Source organism: Perna viridis, chromosome 9, assembly GCF_037379345.1.
Source record: "Perna viridis isolate PV_CMFRI_1.1 ecotype Kerala chromosome 9, ASM3737934v1, whole genome shotgun sequence".
Classification (NCBI taxonomy): Eukaryota; Metazoa; Mollusca; class Bivalvia; order Mytilida; family Mytilidae; genus Perna; species Perna viridis.
The window spans coordinates 29,060,438-29,081,615 of NC_142453.1; the positions used below are offsets into that span (position 1 = coordinate 29,060,438).

General features: G+C 32.3%; 1 protein-coding gene and 1 long non-coding RNA gene across 9 annotated transcripts in view; one reads left to right on the top strand and one right to left on the bottom strand.

Annotated features, from left to right (window-relative positions):
- Nucleotides 1-21,178, top strand: part of LOC148607667 (uncharacterized) — a 79,186-nt gene that overhangs the window by 25,121 nt on the left and 32,887 nt on the right. For 6 of the 8 annotated variants that reach the window (XR_015915474.1, XM_088546905.1, XM_088546903.1 and 3 more), the window contains exon 3: nucleotides 17,453-17,484. The gene's annotated coding sequence lies outside the window, so the exon portion shown is untranslated. Of the gene's footprint in view, nucleotides 1-8,538; nucleotides 8,652-17,452; nucleotides 17,489-21,178 lie in introns of those variants that run through there. The other 2 variants (XM_088546906.1, XM_088546904.1) reach the window with 2 other exon arrangements.
- On the bottom strand, nucleotides 5,267-8,456 carry LOC148607669 (uncharacterized). Its single transcript, XR_015915475.1, has 3 exons — nucleotides 8,344-8,456; nucleotides 7,887-7,981; nucleotides 5,267-6,056 (listed from the first exon to the last, which is right to left on the bottom strand). It is a non-coding gene; the product is annotated as an uncharacterized LOC148607669 (long non-coding RNA).

Genomic DNA, 21,178 nt, shown 5'->3' on the forward strand with positions numbered 1-21,178 from the left:
TTTGAAAATAAAACTTGGACGACAAAGGACTTTCTTGTTCATAACAATATTGGAAACCGTACGATTCTATCTTAATGCTGCCATAATAACTTACAGGATTGTCTTGACTTCCAAAAAAAAAAAAGAAAAGTAAACACTTAAAAATGTAAACAGTGGATCAAAACTTTCTATTTCAAGAACGATTGTTGTTTGCGAAACAACGAGAGGAAAATATTACTTTAGATAATTGAAGCTTTTGAATAGATTCATTGAAAAATAAAATCTTTGCCGCCTTTGACGCAAAAAAAAAAAAAATCGTCATTTATAACAAGAACTGGTTGATGCTTAGACGATATTTTATATAATTTTCCATATTCGATTAAAAAATGTATTGTATTCATGTTTAAAAACAATAATTTATAATGTCTGTGAGTTAGTATAAAAGTTTTATAAACCTTAAGCTGATAGATCATCGTTCAATGGGTTATGGGTTTTGGAATTTTAAAAAAATACTTTTCACGAATTTTCTTTCTATATGCATATAAAGTGGCAAGTAGTTCAAATTTAGAAAGATGTTTTTTATGATCTAAAGTTCTTGATGTAAATTGGTTACATTTAAATATCATACTAACTAAGTTTACCGAAATTAATAAAAATGACATTGGGTTTCCCTGTGCTATTTTTGGTGGAAATGTTCAGATATTGAAATCTTATTTAATCGTTGAACTTGATTTAAAAGTCTATGCAAATACATTGTATTTGGTACAAATAACCTGTCAATGCATGGTTCGTTTAAGTCATTTGAGAAGGTATTGTGGAAGATTAAAAATAAAAGAAATTTTAATAGTCATTGTAATACATGTCATCGATGGAGAAGTTTTAAGGTAAATCTGAATGTTTATCTTTTGTCTTTGAAAAATGCATTGTTAAAGAACACCTCGACAAAACATTTAAACAAAATTTTTCATATCTCACTTACACCTGTTATTTTGTTACAAATATAGGAAGCCCTCGCTCAAAGCTGGAACAGCTTTGCTTTCTAGCTAATATGTGGCTTTCTTTAAGAGATATAAACCAGTAAAATCTTTATCACCAATCGATGATGTGATCTGAATGACAATAACCCAAGCTGATTGTTTTTTTTTATACTTGGTTTGTAGTAAAATTACTAAAACACTTCTCTTTATTACTGTCGAAATGGAAGAAGTAACTAAAATGATAAAAACATTCTAAACATACTTGTTTTCTTATTATGTTGCATTTAAATTAAGCATATATGGTGTTGATAATATTAAATTTACTGTTTTAATTGTTCGTGCATAATTGCCTGAATGGGTATACTTTCCATTAGTTTTGTAGTGTAATGGTGCCTCTCCATTTAAAAGAAAACGATGTGGTGAATGACTGGGCGTTCGACTGCCTCTTTTTTGTATTGTAAACTAGCATCAACTATTAAAAAAACAGCTTTACTATGATTGTATTACTTGGTTTTAAAACACATTACGGCTACCTCTGAAAAATTAGCAAAACAGAAGAAATATTTTGCTTATTAAACTGAAATCTTTGTATCTTTGATTTTAGACGGTATCGAAAAAAATGGTCATGTAAGAAAACTTTCATGTAGTTTGTCTTGGAACTTTCTCAGCACTATTATATTAAAATATCGAAATGAATTCTATGTACAGAGGAAAAAACAAATTGAAAGATTAAATTGATTAATAAAAGAATGAAATCAATAAATGATGTTATTATATTGGGGAATTCGATGACCATGGGAAAAGATGATAATGCAAACTATTCTGGTTGAATCAAAACGAAAGTATTGATAACTGAAATCATTACTTTACAAAATTTCATTCAATTCAATAAAGAAATCCCTGACGGTATGTTTTGAAAGTTGCTGAATTGTTCATTTGACGGAAAAGATGATATTGATCCAAGTTACGAAAGAAAAGAGTAATGTTGTTACGATACAACTTATGAAACTAGAGAAAAATAAGAATGGGTAAATTGATATTGTTAAATTTTATTGAATTTTAAAACAGCAAGTTAAAAGATAATTTCATGCCGTAAAATACAGTTTGATACCAAAGGAAACAAATTACGGTTGAACAATGGTCTCATGGTATCGTTGCCATAACCGTCGTCGTATGTAGACAATTCTTGTCATAGACAATTACCAGCTTCAATTGGGGTCCTTCGGTAACGTCATTACAGGAGATTCAAAAATCATCGAAAACGAATATCTCCTGAAGGTCATTTCTAAAGTTACAAAGTAACGTGATCCACGCTTTACAAATTGAAATTATAATTTCAATGTCCTTGTGGATACCGTGAAGTACTACACAAGAAAATGGATAAAACGAGAACAAGAAGACATTAATTCTCTGACAGACTGGGTAAAGGATTTGAGGTATTTAATTTTGAGACGTATGAAAGTTTTAAGTATATCAATGACTGACAATGCTAAAGAAGTTTTCAAAGACCCTGATTTTCTATTTTACATGATAAATATGTTATTGTACCAGCAGACATAGCCCAAAACAAAATTGATTTTGTTTGCAAAACGTATTACATCCATTGTTTATTACTAGAGGTAGACACAGACAATAATAGCTGTAAAGAGACCTATACTGCAACTACACCACTCAAAGAAGAGATAGTGGAAAATGTTAGATCTGTGCTATTCTGTTTTGGTCTCTATTGGTCTCTATATCCAGGACGATAATTGTGATCTACCTGCTGTGTACAGGGTTCCTAAACTTCACAAGAATCCATACAAACAACGCTACATAGCTAGATCTGCAAAACATACCACCAAACCTCATTCAAAACTAACTTCTACTCACAGCTGTCAAAGGGGGTCCCCAGTCCTACCACGACACTTGTTTCTCCCGTAGTGGTATTAATTTAATGTGGATCCTACAAAATTCAAAAAATCTTCTGGAAACCCTTACGGTTATTATCAGAATACAAAAAGCATTAAAGCCTATGATTTTTCAACTTTTTATACTTCTATTTATTCCCCATACTAACTTAAAATCACGACTCAAAAACATTCATCGTTGTTACTTGTTACTCCAAAACAGACGGTACACCTAGATACAAATATGTAGTTTTTGTTTGAAATTCCTCATACTCTTCCAAAATTAATTCCAAATCATCTTTCAAATATACCGTAGAAGATGTTTTCAAAATGCTTGATTTTTTTTATCGACAACATATTTGTCCAACTTGGTGGACGCGATTTTCAACAAACGGTCTGCATTCGAATGGGAACAAATTGTGCCCCTTTACTTGCTAATATATTCCTTCACTCTTTTGATGCTGACTTTATAGCTAATCTGATTCAAAAGACGGAACATCGTTTAGCTTGATCCTTTAATCTCAGTTTTCGTAATATAGATGACATCTTATCGTAAACAATCCTAGTTTAGGGGATTTGATACATCGAATCTACCCCAAAGATTTTAAGATAAAGGATACTACAGACATTGTGAAGTCAGCCTCATATATTGATTTACCCTTAGAGATCGATAGTTAAAGAAAACTACTGACCAAACTACACGACAAACGCTATGATTTTTCATTCCGTATTATCAACTTTCGTCTGTGGCAACATCCCTTCAACACCTGCTTATGAAGTTTTCATATATATTACTAACCTTACATTATGCCAAAGCTTTCCGTAACTACGCAGTCTTTATCGCTTTCGCTTTAGATTTCTTACAATTAGGCTTCTGGAAGAGGATTATGTTGCTACAATATTGAAGTTATCACTACAAAAGTTTATAGTATGTATCCATTTATACCATGACAAATTATTTGTTCAACGTGTCATAGTTTTCCTTTCCTGTTTTGTCTACTCCAGACTTTTTATGAGCAACTTGGCAGGTCTTTCTAGAAATGCAGAGGACGCTTACCCTACCGGTGCACCTGGTCCATGCACCTAGTTGTTAGTAGAGTTCGAGTTGCTCATTTACTTTTGTTACGTTGTATGTATTAATTTAGTTACTTTATGTTCTGTGTTGTGTTTGTCTGTTTTCAGTGTCAGATCTTTGTCCCTGGATTACATTCTTTTGATTTCCACTAGAAACTTTGTCCCCATGATTAATCTATACATATAGAGATATATTTATGGACTTCACTCCATGTTTTCCTTTCACAAAAAAAGGCTTTGGTTCATCTTTTTTAAGAGTAATCAAGGGAACCAAGGTTATAGCGGTAATCAAAAGAATGTAATCCAGGGACAAAGACCAGACATGGAAAACAGACATTCACAACAAAGAACATAAAGTAACTAAAATCATACATACAATGTAACAAAAGTAAATGAGCAATTCACACTCCACTAAAAACTGGGAGCATGGACCAGGTGCACCGGTAGGGTAAGCGTCCTCTGCTTTTTTAGAAACATCCGCCGAGTTGCTAATAAAAAGTCAAGTCCGGGGTAGACAAACGAGGAAAGGAAAACTATGATCCGTTGAATACATCAGCTTTCATGGTGCTGATGGATACACCATAACGATCCACGAGTTCATGATGGCGACCATAAAACTTCTGTAATGATGACTTCAATCTTGTAGCAACATAACCCTGTTCCAGAAGCCTATTTGTTAGAGGTCTAGCGAGATACAAAAAGTCTGCGTAGTTTCGGCAAGCTCTGGCATAACGTATGAATTGTGATATGAACACTCCATACACAGGAGCCGAAGGGATGTTGCCACAGATGAAAGGAAAGTTAACAATTCTGAATGAAAAGTCATCACGTTTGTCGTAAAGTTTGGTCAATAGTTTTCCTTTACCATCGATTTATAAGTGTAGGTCAAGATATGAGGCTGACTTCACAGTCTGTAGTATCCTTTATCTCAAGTTCCTTTGGGTAGATGCGATGTATCAAATCCCCGAAATTAGGATTGTTTAAAGATAATACGTCATCTATATAGCGGAAACTGAGATTGAAGGATCTAGCCAAACGATATTCTTTCTTTCTGATCAGATCAGCTATAAAGTCAGCCTCATAAGAGTAAAAGAAAAGGTCAGCAAGTAAAGGAGCACAATTTGTTCCTATTGGAATGCCGACCGTTTGTTGAAAAACACGTCCACCACACTGGACAAATATGTTGTCGATTAAAAATTCCTGCATTTTGTAAACATTTTCCTCTGTATATTTGGAAGATGATTTGGAATAATTTCTTACAAAGTATGAGGAATCTCTACCAAGAACTATATATTTGTATCTAGGTGTACCACTTTTTTTGGAAAAACAACGATGTATAATGTTTTTAAGTCGGGATTGTAACTGAGTATGGGGAATAGAAGTATACAATGTTGAAAAATCATAGGTTTTAATGCTATTATATTCAGATAAAAGTCTTGAACTGATTGTCTCCAAAAGATCTTTCGAATTTTTCAGGATCCACATTGAATTAATACCACTACGGGAGTAACAAGTGTTGTAATAGGACTGTAGACCTTCATTGACAGTTGTGAGTATAGAAGTTAAAAGTTTTGAAAGAGGTTTGGTGGTACATTTTTAAGTTTTAGGTTGAGGCGTTTAGGAACAAGGCCCCCCAAACAAAAGGGAGAATTATTTAAAATATGACTACAACTTGGCTAAGTATATGTCCTTCAAGATGTCGTTGCACAGAGAAAGACGACTGCAATCGAGTTTAGGGCGTGTGTTGGAACTGTTGAGTAATACTATACTTTAAAGACATAATGACTTTGAAATTGAATTGCTTTACCTGGTGCCATAAAACCACAGAAAGTCAGAGATTTAGTTTTTGGGTTTTGACAAGGATGAAAAACAAGAGTCTCAGGTGAGCTAAAAAGGCAATTTAGGTCTTGTATAATTCTATATCTGTTTTGAATATCTAGTCGTTATCCAACTTTATAGCTGTATCAAAGCTGACTCAACTGTTCGGGTTCGACCTTTGCGGTTTTATAAATCGACGCCCTGTGAAGCATTTGATTGCACCATTCAAGGGCAATGAAACATTATTTATTGATACAATATTTTCTCCCAATTAGTTTCCGTCCTTATTAATATCTGAGATATTGTACAACATAGATCCCTACAACGAAAGAAATATTTTGATCAATTTGAGAGTTATGGCTTTTATTTTATAGAAATAAAACAAACATAAGCTTCAGATGGATTTTTATATTTTCATCAATACATCTTCTGTACTGTTTTGACTAGTGAATTAACCAACTTTTCGGTGTGCCAATTTCGTGCTGCCGCTTCGTATATCAAGATACCATAAACAATTAACTGCTAAAAGAGCAGCCGGAAGATGATCACACTATGAAAACTCGGATAAGCCTGTACTGTATCAGGTATATCGCTGTTGCTTCCAACTTACCGGGTTTTGCCTAATATTGCCATTTGTTATATTGACTTTCTGATACTCGTTTTGACTATTGCCTAGAGTTTTCATGTCTATTAGTCAATCAACTGTGGTATTGCCCATAATTAAAATTAACTGATGTGTTTTTTAATAAATACCTCATATTTTGGACTTACATATAAATAGAAATTGTGTATTTTCAGTATTAAACTTTGAATGTCATTCAGATATTATTACTGAAACAGATATAAATGAATGAGATAAAAAATGCAGTTTATGCCTTATATATAGATAAAAACGTCAGATAGTGTTTCTAAAATTAAAATTGCAGTTGATAAGGAACAAAGAGCAAAAAGGGGTTATGTAATTATATTTTTTGATATTACATAATATTAAATGTCATTGAATAAGATGAAAGTAATTGTAGATTCAATGAATAAAGTGAAACTGGTCTTAAACGAACCGCATTTGCACTTTTTAATTAGTTCGGTTCAAAATATATTTGAATTAATGAAAATTGTCTAAAAAATGTCTTATTTAGACAGGTTTTCGGATTTTTCAGGGTTTAATGAAGAAAGGATTCAGTGTATATATTTTGCTAATTTTCGTAGTTTAAGGGAAACCGCCCATTTGTAGATTCTTGAAATCCTTTACAACACAACTGAAAGGAAAATTTCCATTTCGTTTGGAATCAAATTTCCAGGTTTATCAAACCCAGGAAAATTATAAAAGTTGGTAAATCAAAAACAGTAATACTTCCACAGTACTCCTTAAAACGACAAATTACCTGTAAACGAAATGGTAGTATTTCGGTTCAACGAATGATATATTATCCCGATATCAAATAACCATAAATATGTCTGCATCCGACCCATTTTTAAGAACAGTAAGCCGTATTTGAATATTATGACCAATTTTAAAGGTTAAATAGGTCTCCATGCATGTTTGTTTGTTTCTAGGACAAAACGTGTTTGTATTTCTCAATGTAACCTTCCTATAACATGTATAAACAGTTCATGCTAAATGTGCTTATTGTGGCCTTATGATATTTTAAATTTATTAGTGATAACGGAAATAAAACGTATGTACTTTATAATTTTTTCATGTTAAAATTTCTACCTTTTATAACTTAAATAAAATAAAGATGTATTAGTACATCATAATTGGTCTTATAAACTAAGCTTGACTTTGTATCCTATGAAAATTAGTAAAATAAAATTACACGTATGTGTTTCCAATTTTTTTTTAAATAAAATGTTCCTATTAATAGCTTAAGCTCTCTCCCAAGTTTAAAAATCAGTTTCTATATTAACCATACACCAAAATTTCTGATGACAGTATGCGTTTTAGTAATGTACTTCATATTAGTCCAATAAACCCACAACAAAAAATACTTTCTCAATATTGGACAAGGATAGACCACTTCAAACATGTACTTTAGAAATGGAGTGCTCTCTGTACTCAATTCGAAAAAGAGAAATAATTAATCTTAAATAACTTCAAACACTGATTATGAAAAACGAAAAGTTTCCGATACCCAAAAGTAATGCTTACCGAGGCTCTGCTGAGTTAATTGTACTACTAACCAAATGAGTCTGTGATTTCCTGCTTTTTCTTTTTTTCTGCTTGGGTTTTATTCCCTTTTCTCACTGTTGAAAATGTTTTGTGATTAGTACGATAATTCCTACCGTCCTGCTCGTCGAAATATTTCCTTTCATTTATAAGACATTGCTAAACATATTACTGCAACGTCACAAACCTCGTTCGTTTAAGCTCAGCAGTTAGATAAGAACATTTCATGTAACTATAGCTAAATACACTAAATTTTCGAATAATATAAAAATTCGGTTGTTAAGCCATAATACTCATCACACCTGTCATAGCAGGGTTTTATTTAGTGATATATTGAATAGAACAAATATCGTTATGTGATTTAATTATCTTAAAACATTTGCATAACGATTTCCCTTATCAATAATTTGGACTTTAATATTTACAGAATATATTATACCTGTACTCTTCAGAAATATCTGTTACGCTTTGTATTGTACACGTCTAGATTTCTATCACTATTCATGCATTGTGCAGATTACAAATCTGCCGTGAACCGAAGGATTTTTCACGTATCGGTCAAACGGAACGAGGCATGCTTTATTTAAATACCATAACAGGAAGTGTAAGAGGTAGGCGTTGCTTAAATTAAATTGCGTTCAAACATTCACAACATGACCTTGTAAAAGTATCAAATACGCGTTTATAACTTAACTTTGTGTAACTGACCAAATGTCTGAGGCATTAGTCACACCTTATTTAACTACGGTAAGATTAATTTGTTTTCATACATTTAAAGTTGAACTATCTTTCGAATGTATGGTAAAGAAATGAAGGTCGGCATTTTATTTCATTTTAAACGATAATTAGACAGAACACTTATAGCAAACATTTGAGAACATTTGTTTTCAGTTTTCAAACCACGTGTTCGCTTATTATTTGCTTGTTAGGTTATACATGTATTTTACGATAATATTCTTGTTTTATAAAATATTATTTTCTTTAAACAATTTCTCCGTGACGAAATCAATAATGTATGCCATCCGTGGTTTCTTGAGATATTTGTTCTCGTCTATCATTATATTCTTGGAGATTCTTCAAAGATAGCGTTGAGTTCAATATCAAAAGCAACATATCGATGAAAATATCAAATATCTAATTTTATATTTTAAATATATATGATAAAATATTACGAAAAGCATAAAATAGAAGATTCTGCTTTGTAATGCCACGTTTTGAGATCCCGGAAGTCAAAAATAAAATGCAGATCGGTCTTTGGATTTCAATACCTTCTATATCGGACACTCTATAATGGAAACTAGAACGAGACTAAGAAGCGCTATACCACAATCTCTGTCAAATACTTTGGTTAATTATCCTGTGTACCGTAAGAATAACATTGCATTTCAAATGATTTTCACACAAATGTTACATGATTTTCACCTGAACTAGACAAATTAAACTTGTGAAATTTAGACAAATAGACATTTTACGTGAATTTCGTAATCGTATGATGCTTCATTCACAAGCAATTCACATAAAGAAGGATTATAGAGATACATGGTATAAAAGTATGATGCCATGATAAGTATTTTATGTATGAATAAATGATCAGTAAAGTATAGGTTGTGAGACGTGGTGTTGAATAAAATTTTATCTAAATATAGTACATTGTACTATAAATTACATGTAAATATTATGGAACCAAGCGTCAAGCAATGACCCCACTCGTGTATAAATTTATAAACGATGCTAACAAAAATACCGCTCCATAACATAACATAACATAAATGAGTAATTTTCGACAGTGGTTTAAGTTTTATTCCAGTAAAGTTACCAATTATTCGAGTATTCCTGAATAAAAAAGTAGATTCAACAGATGAAGCTAATGCCACCCTGATGTGAAAACATGAACGTACAGCACATGTAGTATGGTGTCGTATGTGTAAAGTTGATAGCTAAATTCTAGCTACAATATCTGTTTTGCAACACATTTCTGCGCATATGTTTATTAAATCCTTCCAGACCCTATCGGAGCACCTGATATTATTCTCGTTTTGTAGAATTTGAAATTGAAAATACCTAGTTTTTTGTATGAAGTCTTGTTTACCTTTTCTTTAATTTGTATGAATTACTTATGCTCGCAACATTTTGTATGTGAATCGTCTTTGTTTCTTGTTTAGGCCATGTACTTACATTGTGATGTCTCTGGATTGTCTAATCCTTCACGCTTCAGTAGCAAGCAGACATGCAATACGTGTGAAATAGTAGTCAATTGGTTTAATAGATTTTATTCCTCACATTTTTATCTAAATATACAAATATGGACTTCAAGAAAACATGATTTAGATTGTATCTTGTACGATAGAGAATTGGAAATCAAACAGATGTACTTGTTACAATCACAAATACAAATATTTATCTTATATAGAGCATTTCAAATCTTTTAACGGCATATTGAATGTTTATATGGGTAAAAATATGACAAAGTAGCATAAAGAACTAACCATCAGGTATTTTTCTACTCAAAATATTTGCCTATTGTGATGGACACTTTTTCAGCAAATGGTCGGCATTCCAATGGGAACAAAGTGTGCTCCTTTACTAACAGACATATTCCTTCTCCCTTATGAGACTGACTTTATAGCTGATCTGATCCAAAATAAGGAACGTCGTTTAGCTAGATCCTTTAATCTCAATGTCTGCATTTTTGACGTCGTCTTATCGTTACGCAATCCTTGTTTCGGGGACTTGATACATCACATCTACCTCCAAAGAAAATGAGATAAAGGATACTACAGACAATGTGAAGTCAGTCTCATATATAAACACACACGTAGAGATCAATGGTAAAGGAAAACCTACTGACCAAACTATACGACAAACGTGATGACTTTTCATTCCGTATTGGCAACTTTCCTTTCATCTGTGGCAACATTCCTTCAGCACCTGCGTATGGAGTTTTCATATCATAACTCAAACGTTATGCCAGAATTTGCCGTAATTACATTTTGTATCGCGCTAGACCTCTTACAATTAGGCTTCTGGAACAGGGCTATATTGCTACAAGTACAGAAATAGTATGATCTTCATCATGAATTGTGGATCGTTATGGTGTATCCATTTCCACCATGAGAAGTGATGTGTTCAACGTGTCATAGTTTCCCTTTCCTTTTTCGTCTAACCTGGACTTAACATTTTATGAGAAACTCGTTGGGCGTTTATAGAAAAGCAGAGGACGCTTAACCTACCGGTGCACCTAGTCCATGTTACAAGTTTTAGTGGTGTCTGAGATGTTAATTTACTTTTGTTAATTTGTATTATTTTGGTTATTTTATGATCTTTGTTGTGCATATCTCTTTTCCATGCCTGGGATTTTGTCCCTGGATTACATTATTGTGATGTCCGCTAGAACCTTGGTTCCGTTCATTATTCTTGCATCTAATGTTTATCTTGAATCGACTTTTGGCAAGGGTGCAACACTGTATTACATCAAAACATCAGTGGTCGTCATCATGAACTCGTGGATCGTTATGATGTATCCATCAGCACCATGAAAACTGATTTATTCAACGGGTCATAGTTTTCCTTTCCTCGTTTGTCTACCCCGGACTTGACTTTTTATGAGCAACTCGGCGGGTGTTTCTAGAAAAGCAGAGGACGCTTACTCTACCGGTGCACCTGGTCCATGCTCCCAGTTTTTAGTGGAGTCCGAGTTGCTCATTTACTTTTGTTACTTTGTATGTATGATTTTAGTTACTTTGTGTTCTTTGTTGTGTTTGTCTGTTTTCCATGTCTGGTCTTTGTCCCTGGATTACATTCTTTTGATTACCCTATAACCTCGGTTCCCTTGATTACTCTTTGAAAACGTACCTTCAGAAGAAGTTATAAAAGCATGTCATTTCACAAGACGTGAAGCTAATTTGAATATTTTGCAAACACAATCTAACTCAACACATGTTTTTATTGATCTTTTATTAATACGGAAGTATATCAAATACATGTTTTTTCACAATTGAAAAGGCAATGCGTTGATTATCTTTATCATGTAGTTTCGGTAACCCCTCGTTTAATTCAAACATAATATGTAAAAAACAGTTGTATCTGCATATACTAATCATTACCGAAATTTGAGTCAATTTAATGCGTTTAGAACGGTATGCGTAAACCAGAAGAACCGAGGTATATGAAATCGTGCTGTATACATTTAAGTCATTGTTGTTGATATTCTTTGTTTTCGATGAGACCACTTGGTGACTCATATCTGAAAGCTACATTATTTTTTGCTTAACTAAACCTGGATTATAGAATATGACGGATACCCCTAGCGGAACAGGACATGCTTACCCTTTAGAAATACCTGATTGCACTTCCAGTATTTTCGTGGGAGTTCATATTGCTAGTGATTTAGTTTTTCTAATCTCTGTATAGTCCTTTACTTTTATATGCAATATATCTATTCGGTTCACTACATTGTATATGTGGATCGTCATTGTTTCATGTTCAGGACATTTCCTTACTCTGTAATGTATTCTAATTTTCCCATTATTCACTTTTTGGTATTTTGTGCCGATATTCATAACAATATGTGTAACTGGTGTCATGGTTTTGTATGTACAATGTCGTAGCAACATCTATTTTGTCAAGCCGAAGAAAGACAGAAATGAAAATTCTTAAAAATCATAAATGAATGATTGAAAAAAAAATTTAAAAAAAATTAATTCTATGACTATTGTTTAACGTTCTAATAATGCAATTGAAGCTAAAATATTGGATTCATAAAAAAAAAAAATAAATTCAAATTGAAATTGAAACCGGATATAATTGAAATTGGGACTAAATGGAATATTTCACAAATATTATGTTATACATATATATATCGATTCTCCGTTAATAAATGCCACGTTAATACGAGTTTGATATTAAAAATATATTTTAAAATGACTATATTACAAATTTAGAAGTTTCAGTTTGTAGCTCATAAGTACATGAATATTGAATTTAAAATTTGAATGCAAATGCATTCATTCAATATATTTGTAGTGCATCTAGTGAAAAAGTAATTACATTTTGTATCGCGCTAGACCTCTTACAATTAGGCTTCTGGAACAGGGCTATATTGCTACAAGTACAGAAATAGTATGATCTTCATCATGAATTGTGGATCGTTATGGTGTATCCATTTCCACCATGAGAAGTGATGTGTTCAACGTGTCATAGTTTCCCTTTCCTTTTTCGTCTAACCTGGACTTAACATTTTATGAGAAACTCGTTGGGCGTTTATAGAAAAGCAGAGGACGCTTAACCTACCGGTGCACCTAGTCCATGTTACAAGTTTTAGTGGTGTCTGAGATGTTAATTTACTTTTGTTAATTTGTATTATTTTGGTTATTTTATGATCTTTGTTGTGCATATCTCTTTTCCATGCCTGGGATTTTGTCCCTGGATTACATTATTGTGATGTCCGCTAGAACCTTGGTTCCGTTCATTATTCTTGCATCTAATGTTTATCTTGAATCGACTTTTGGCAAGGGTGCAACACTGTATTACATCAAAACATCAGTGGTCGTCATCATGAACTCGTGGATCGTTATGATGTATCCATCAGCACCATGAAAACTGATTTATTCAACGGGTCATAGTTTTCCTTTCCTCGTTTGTCTACCCCGGACTTGACTTTTTATGAGCAACTCGGCGGGTGTTTCTAGAAAAGCAGAGGACGCTTACTCTACCGGTGCACCTGGTCCATGCTCCCAGTTTTTAGTGGAGTCCGAGTTGCTCATTTACTTTTGTTACTTTGTATGTATGATTTTAGTTACTTTGTGTTCTTTGTTGTGTTTGTCTGTTTTCCATGTCTGGTCTTTGTCCCTGGATTACATTCTTTTGATTACCCTATAACCTCGGTTCCCTTGATTACTCTTTGAAAACGTACCTTCAGAAGAAGTTATAAAAGCATGTCATTTCACAAGACGTGAAGCTAATTTGAATATTTTGCAAACACAATCTAACTCAACACATGTTTTTATTGATCTTTTATTAATACGGAAGTATATCAAATACATGTTTTTTCACAATTGAAAAGGCAATGCGTTGATTATCTTTATCATGTAGTTTCGGTAACCCCTCGTTTAATTCAAACATAATATGTAAAAAACAGTTGTATCTGCATATACTAATCATTACCGAAATTTGAGTCAATTTAATGCGTTTAGAACGGTATGCGTAAACCAGAAGAACCGAGGTATATGAAATCGTGCTGTATACATTTAAGTCATTGTTGTTGATATTCTTTGTTTTCGATGAGACCACTTGGTGACTCATATCTGAAAGCTACATTATTTTTTGCTTAACTAAACCTGGATTATAGAATATGACGGATACCCCTAGCGGAACAGGACATGCTTACCCTTTAGAAATACCTGATTGCACTTCCAGTATTTTCGTGGGAGTTCATATTGCTAGTGATTTAGTTTTTCTAATCTCTGTATAGTCCTTTACTTTTATATGCAATATATCTATTCGGTTCACTACATTGTATATGTGGATCGTCATTGTTTCATGTTCAGGACATTTCCTTACTCTGTAATGTATTCTAATTTTCCCATTATTCACTCTTTGGTATTTTGTGCCGATATTCATAACAATATGTGTAACTGGTGTCATGGTTTTGTATGTACAATGTCGTAGCAACATCTATTTTGTCAAGCCGAAGAAAGACAGAAATGAAAATTCTTAAAAATCATAAATGAATGATTGAAAAAAAAATTTAAAAAAAATTAATTCTATGACTATTGTTTAACGTTCTAATAATGCAATTGAAGCTAAAATATTGGATTCATAAAAAAAAAAAAATAAATTCAAATTGAAATTGAAACCGGATATAATTGAAATTGGGACTAAATGGAATATTTCACAAATATTATGTTATACATATATATATCGATTCTCCGTTAATAAATGCCACGTTAATACGAGTTTGATATTAAAAATATATTTTAAAATGACTATATTACAAATTTAGAAGTTTCAGTTTGTAGCTCATAAGTACATGAATATTGAATTTAAAATTTGAATGCAAATGCATTCATTCAATATATTTGTAGTGCATCTAGTGAAAAAGTTGCGATAGTAAAAGTAAAAAATTCACATTCATTATTAAGTCTTCAAGGAGCTATCTCCTTTAAAATCACTCAAATATGAATTTAAGTATCAGTCAACACAAAATTCAGACACTGTCCATATTAAGGTAATACATGATAAATAAACAACCCACATAAAAACAATGCTTTTTCAATCTACATATGCTATATTTTTATGTACTAGTTATCCTTTCCATATTCAGATCTGTACTTTTGAGAAAATCATACATTTATCTCCTACTAAAATCAACCAAATCGAAGAAAATCAGGAGCAATAACTCTTGCAAAGTGCAAATTTAATGTATAATTTATATCAATTTAATCTCAAAAGCACAATACTCAAATGACAACATTTGACTGGTTATGTGGTCTGTTATTCATTCTAAATCAGAAATAAACATGAATTTAATGGGTTTTGACATGCATGAATCACCTCCTGTCTGGTTTTGAAAAAAACTGCTACTTAAATGAATTGTTTGAACAAATCGTCAATTACATGTCAGACAAAGAATGAACCAGACAACTAGGAACCTTACCTAGTAATATAATATTAAATGTGAAAGTTTTAAAAGAATGTGTAGATAAGCACAGACTTATAATCCGTTAAACTTGTTTAATTCGAAAATCATATAAAAAACCTATTGAATAACAATCCTCTGAAGCGTTTTTAACAACAGACCAAAATAATAGAAAAAAGCACATGTCATTGCTTTGATGATGCTTTAGTGGATTTCTACTACACTCCTTGAGACGTTAAGGTCTCCCGCACGCACGATATCAAAACGTACGCTAAACGCACACCAAATACACGATAAACGAACGCTTCTATCGTGCATTTAAACGAACGCTCCTATTGTGCGTTTAAACGCACGATAAACGAACGCTCACATCGTGCGTTGAAACGCACGATAGACGAACAGTGAAAAATAATAAAAATAACAAATAAGGAGGGAAGACAAATTTGAAAATAAAATTATTAAAATTGTATGAATTATTGATAGCGAAAAATTTAAAAATAATAGTTGAATCAATGAAATAATCAAAGTACAAAAATAAACAAACGTTCCTATCGTGCGTTTAAAGGAACGCTCGTATCGTGCGTTTATACGAACGCTTCTATCGTGCGTTTAAACGAACACTCACATCGTGCGTTTATCGTATATTTAAACGGTAAACGCACGATAAACGATGCACGAACGCTAAAACAGGAAACGTAAACATTTCAAGAACTGTATATTTACTTTTTTAACACGAAAATATTCATATCATTTTTCTTCAGCTGATTTTTTTTTCTGAGTGAAACTATAACGCTTGTCTTTCTGGAGAATGTGAACTCCCCTAATGATTTAGTGAGATTATTATTGCTGTTATGTATTCTCTTTCGATGATTTTGATTATTTAACTGAAAATCAATATTAAGCTTAATTGCCATAAACATTGAAATCAACATTCTTGTAAATCACTTTCGTACCCGTTAGTATTCACGACAAACGTGAATGATTGTCTATTTTGAGAATATTCTGGCTTAGATATGATTGAATGGGTATATGAATACAGGCATATCCATATATATAAATAGACAAAACGAACGTCTGCGGCTGCGTGGAGTTTGTTTTATCAGTTGTACATAACCTTTTTTTAAATGGTGTCTTCGTATCTCAACTCATACGTTATGCCAGAGCTTGCCGAGACTACGTAGACTTTTTGTACCGCGCTAGATATCTAACAAATAGGCGTCTGAAGCAGAGTTGTGTTGTTACAAGATTGAAGTAATCACTACAAAAGTTTTATGATCGTCATCATGAACTCGTGGATCGTCACAGTGTATCCATCTGCGCCATGAAAACTGATTTGTTCAACGTGTCATAGTTTTCCTTTCCTCTTTTGTCTACCCCGGACTTGACCTATTTTGAGCAACCTACCGGTGCACCTGGTCCATGCTCCCAGTTTTTAGTGGAGTCCGATTTGCTCATTTACTTTTTTTACTTTGTATGTATGATTTTAGTTACTTTATGTTCTTTGTTGTGTATGTCTGTTTTCCACGTCTGGCCGTTGTCCCTTGATTACATTCTTTTGAATACCGCTATATCCTCGGTTCCCTTGATTACTCTTCTACTCTTAAAAAACAAGTTTTACCATTACGGCAGTATTAAACACTGGTCGACATATTTTTTATACACTGGTATAATCCATTCCAATGGACTCTTCTTATGCAATAAAACAATATTGAATTTCATTGTAGAGCAGTATTCAACAGGTAAGGTTGGCTGTTTACAATATACAATCATGATCAATACACATTTCACAATGGAACGAAAGTGTGTTTGCTATTACTCTGGCATTATTGATCTAAAGGAGGTAAATTGATATTCTGTGTGTGCATAAAAGATCTAACAATTGAATTAAGGTTGTTGTTTATATTTATTTCAGATTTTCCTAGAAGCACAAAGAGATAACTTCACGTACGTATAAACTATCTTACTTGGGTACACGTAAAATATAATATGTACTTTAGTTTGCCTATGATAGCAATGCAATTATATAAGATATAAATGAACGTTCAATGAATCAGAGATAATTGTGTGTATAACAAACTATATGTACAACAATATAGTTTTGCATGCATATGTCCTCTTCAGTCTGTTTAATGTGTTACGATGGCTATCTGTTTTATCAAACTCAAAAGTGTGATATGACATACGGTTCTAGTACATAGTAATCAATATTGTTATTATAAAGTAATGAAGTAGTATGCATATTTTAATGTATATGTTCTAGTCTGTTTCATCTAGTGTTAGGATGATTTTTATAAAAATTTGAAACATTTTGAACATTTTGGTGCGCGTCTGCTCCTCTCCGGAAAAATTACATAGCATCCGTGCAAATACAAGGATGTTTTTCAGGTCGTTTTCTCCGGCTATTTTATTGAAATTAACTAGCAAATATTTTTTTTTACCTAAAATAAACTTATTCCTTGTACCGACATACTATTTCTAAGACTACAAACCCTGTCAAACTGTGTTTATGCTATTCTTGGTGGATGGAATTTCAATCTTGTACAAGTATAAACTTTCTGTGTGAAACATGAAACAGAAGTGTGCAAAACACATATTGTAAAAGTATCATTGTTCGCGGGGTACGTACCAATTTTCGTTGATTTTGTGGGTAATGTAAATTTGATTCCTAACGAAAATGTTTTTTTTCTTTAAATTGTATGACAGGATCATCAAAACCACGAATTCAAGAATCCACGATCTTGTGTTTTCCCCCTTACATGTAATCTCGAAATCTGAAACCAACGAATATAAGTACTTTCCCAGTAGTAGGGGTTCAACAGTACGATCATTGGTTTTTGTTTATTTTTGTTGTTGATTTAGTTAAGAAAAAAATAGAAAATACTATTCAAAGAGCTATGAAATGGTTTTATATATTGCTAAGTAATTAGAGCGTGAAAATTACAAGTCATTAAATAACAGAACGGGCCATGTTCTTATGTATTGAATAATTTATCTTGTAAACAGACAGACTTGTAACGGCCTTAAACCCAAATCTTCCATCTGACGAATGTACAATGTAGTGTACGAATTTAAAGTTCTAAATTAATCGGGAAAAAACGTAATCAATAAGAATCTATTGCATGTATTTATTATATTTACGCTTCATGATTTTGATTTGAACGCACATTTCCGTTTAAACTTAATTACGTCTCGTTATACTTCAGTGCACAGAAGTAAACAAAGTCAATGTTCACACATACAAGTTTTAGTCACCGATAGTTTCCAAAGCTACAATACACTATTTTTGGTTATTTAAATACCATCGAACAATCGTTAGCCGTCTAAAGGATATTGTAAAAGAAAATTCGTACGACATTTTAACCCAAATCTACCTGTTGATCTAACAAAATGTTTAACGTAGACATGCAATAAGATAAAGATATTTAGATCACGGGTTTATGTAAAGGGCACACAAAATCAATACATGGCGGTACAAAATTAATTGGACTATGTTCTGGAACATACGTTTTTAGCACAGTACGTATTATTTCTGTCTGTATTAATTTCTGTTTAAATTATCGTCTTATATGAAAATGTTCGAGTCGGATTCGTAATAAGTATATTTTTCATGTGCAGACGCGATGTGGCTATTTAATAGTGTCTTTATTTTCAATCGCTCGTTGTTTAAAATAAGTTCACCTAGGTGTCGTAATATTTGGCCGTCACTCTTTTTTAACTATTTGTAATGATGTATACTTGTTTCAGGTAAAAATAAAGTTCTTTGAGGACTACGAATAATCGCGTACAAAATTGTGTTTTTCTTTGAAAATATAATTTTATTTTCCTGGACTAAAAAATATACATCATTTTATCATAGGAGTTTAGATTTGAGTCGTCATAAGACTTGCGATAGTTAAGGAACACTGAAATTTCAAACTGTCGAACAACGTGAGCTTTCTATACTTTTGCTTATTTTGTGGGCAAGGCGAGGAGTTAATAGAAATATAGTAAATCACAAACGTAAATTTTATAGCTGCATAATAACATAACGGATCGAACCAATATGTATCCGTGAAATCTGATTGGTTAAAACTAGTTAATGAATCCAGATGATTTTATTGTATTTGTGTATGTGTGTTTGTATTTTGTTTCTAGTGCTGTGTATCATCAATATTTGTTCATAATACTATATAGTTCTTAAACAAACGATTTAGTGTGCCACGTTGAAAGATTTAATATTATCTTCATATGCAACTGAAATAGACTGTTTTTCTACAGATTTAATTGTTATGTAACGAGGTTATTGATATTACGATTACGAACAACATCGTACTTGCTTGTATAAATTCTCAGTAAAGCCATCGATTACAGTATCTTTTTTTTTTCGTGTTTAAAGAAATTAAATACTAGTTTGGCATAAAAGAACTTTAAAATCTTAAGCACTGTTAGTGTAATATTGCAGCAGAAAAAAAGAGAAACATCAGTTTGCGGGAACAATAATTTCATTGACATCATAACTTTATTTTTCGTGTAAAATGACAGTAAAACTAGAGAGGTCGTCCAAAATTGGGTTGATAGTTCTGTTTGTGTCAAATTAGAAGAAGAAAGAAAAATATCCGCTCGTAGAATTGACCATATAATTCTCATAACAGTCATTTTTACATATGACAAGAGTAACGATGGATTTAACACTTTTATTTAAAATATGCATGTAAGTAAAATTGTACACTTCAGATTATCATTTATGTCAAATTTATCATTAAGTCGCCAATTTTTTCATTTCGATTAAAATAATGATGTTTAAATTTTACAAGTTTAATCACCAAAAAAAATCTGAAGTTTATTTATTGTTTTTTCTCGGAGACCTTCATTCAACGAAATTGCATTTGCAAATGCCAGCTACCAACCGACACCATCCATGGTTATTATTTCCAATATTCAAAGTATATAGGATATTCTGTAAGCCATATTTCCTAGACAATTATTTTTCCTTCTTCGGTTACACAGTTGTAAATTTTATTCAAGTGGAGTGTGGAGAAGATAAAAAAAAACAATAATTCACGGAAAAGATACGCGCTCAATAGATTCATATTACAATTATTTGCCATCGTTTACACTAAAATGAAAGCAAATACTTCAGTTTTAATAGTTGAAAATTGAATGAAAGTTGTATACGATATCATCTTTCATACAGACAATCTGCTCAAAGTTTCCTAATGATTGAATGTACATTTAATCTATTTTTTTTTCAAATTTATTATCTGTTTAGTTAAGACCGACTCTTTGTTCGGATGTTAGTCAAATATCCCTTTAAGATAAATTGATACCAGCTTCTGTACACATTATGTCTTTGTTAAAAAATGTTGTCAGGGAAACCAAAAAAATATCATATGTCGATTAATAAACTGAGGACGTGTAAACGGATACCCTGTAATGTATAAAGTACAGAATAACAAGTTCTCACAAACGACCAAAGGAGAAACGCGACATGTGATGTCACTTACAACAGATATCGAGCGTACAATACCACGCCTACATGTCTATTACGGTACAAAAGAGAAATGTTATACTCTCTTATGAAAGGCAAAACTTCAAACATGTTGCTTTTAGAAAAGGAATTAAGGCATGACGATGATTTCATCAGGAATTTTGAGACAAG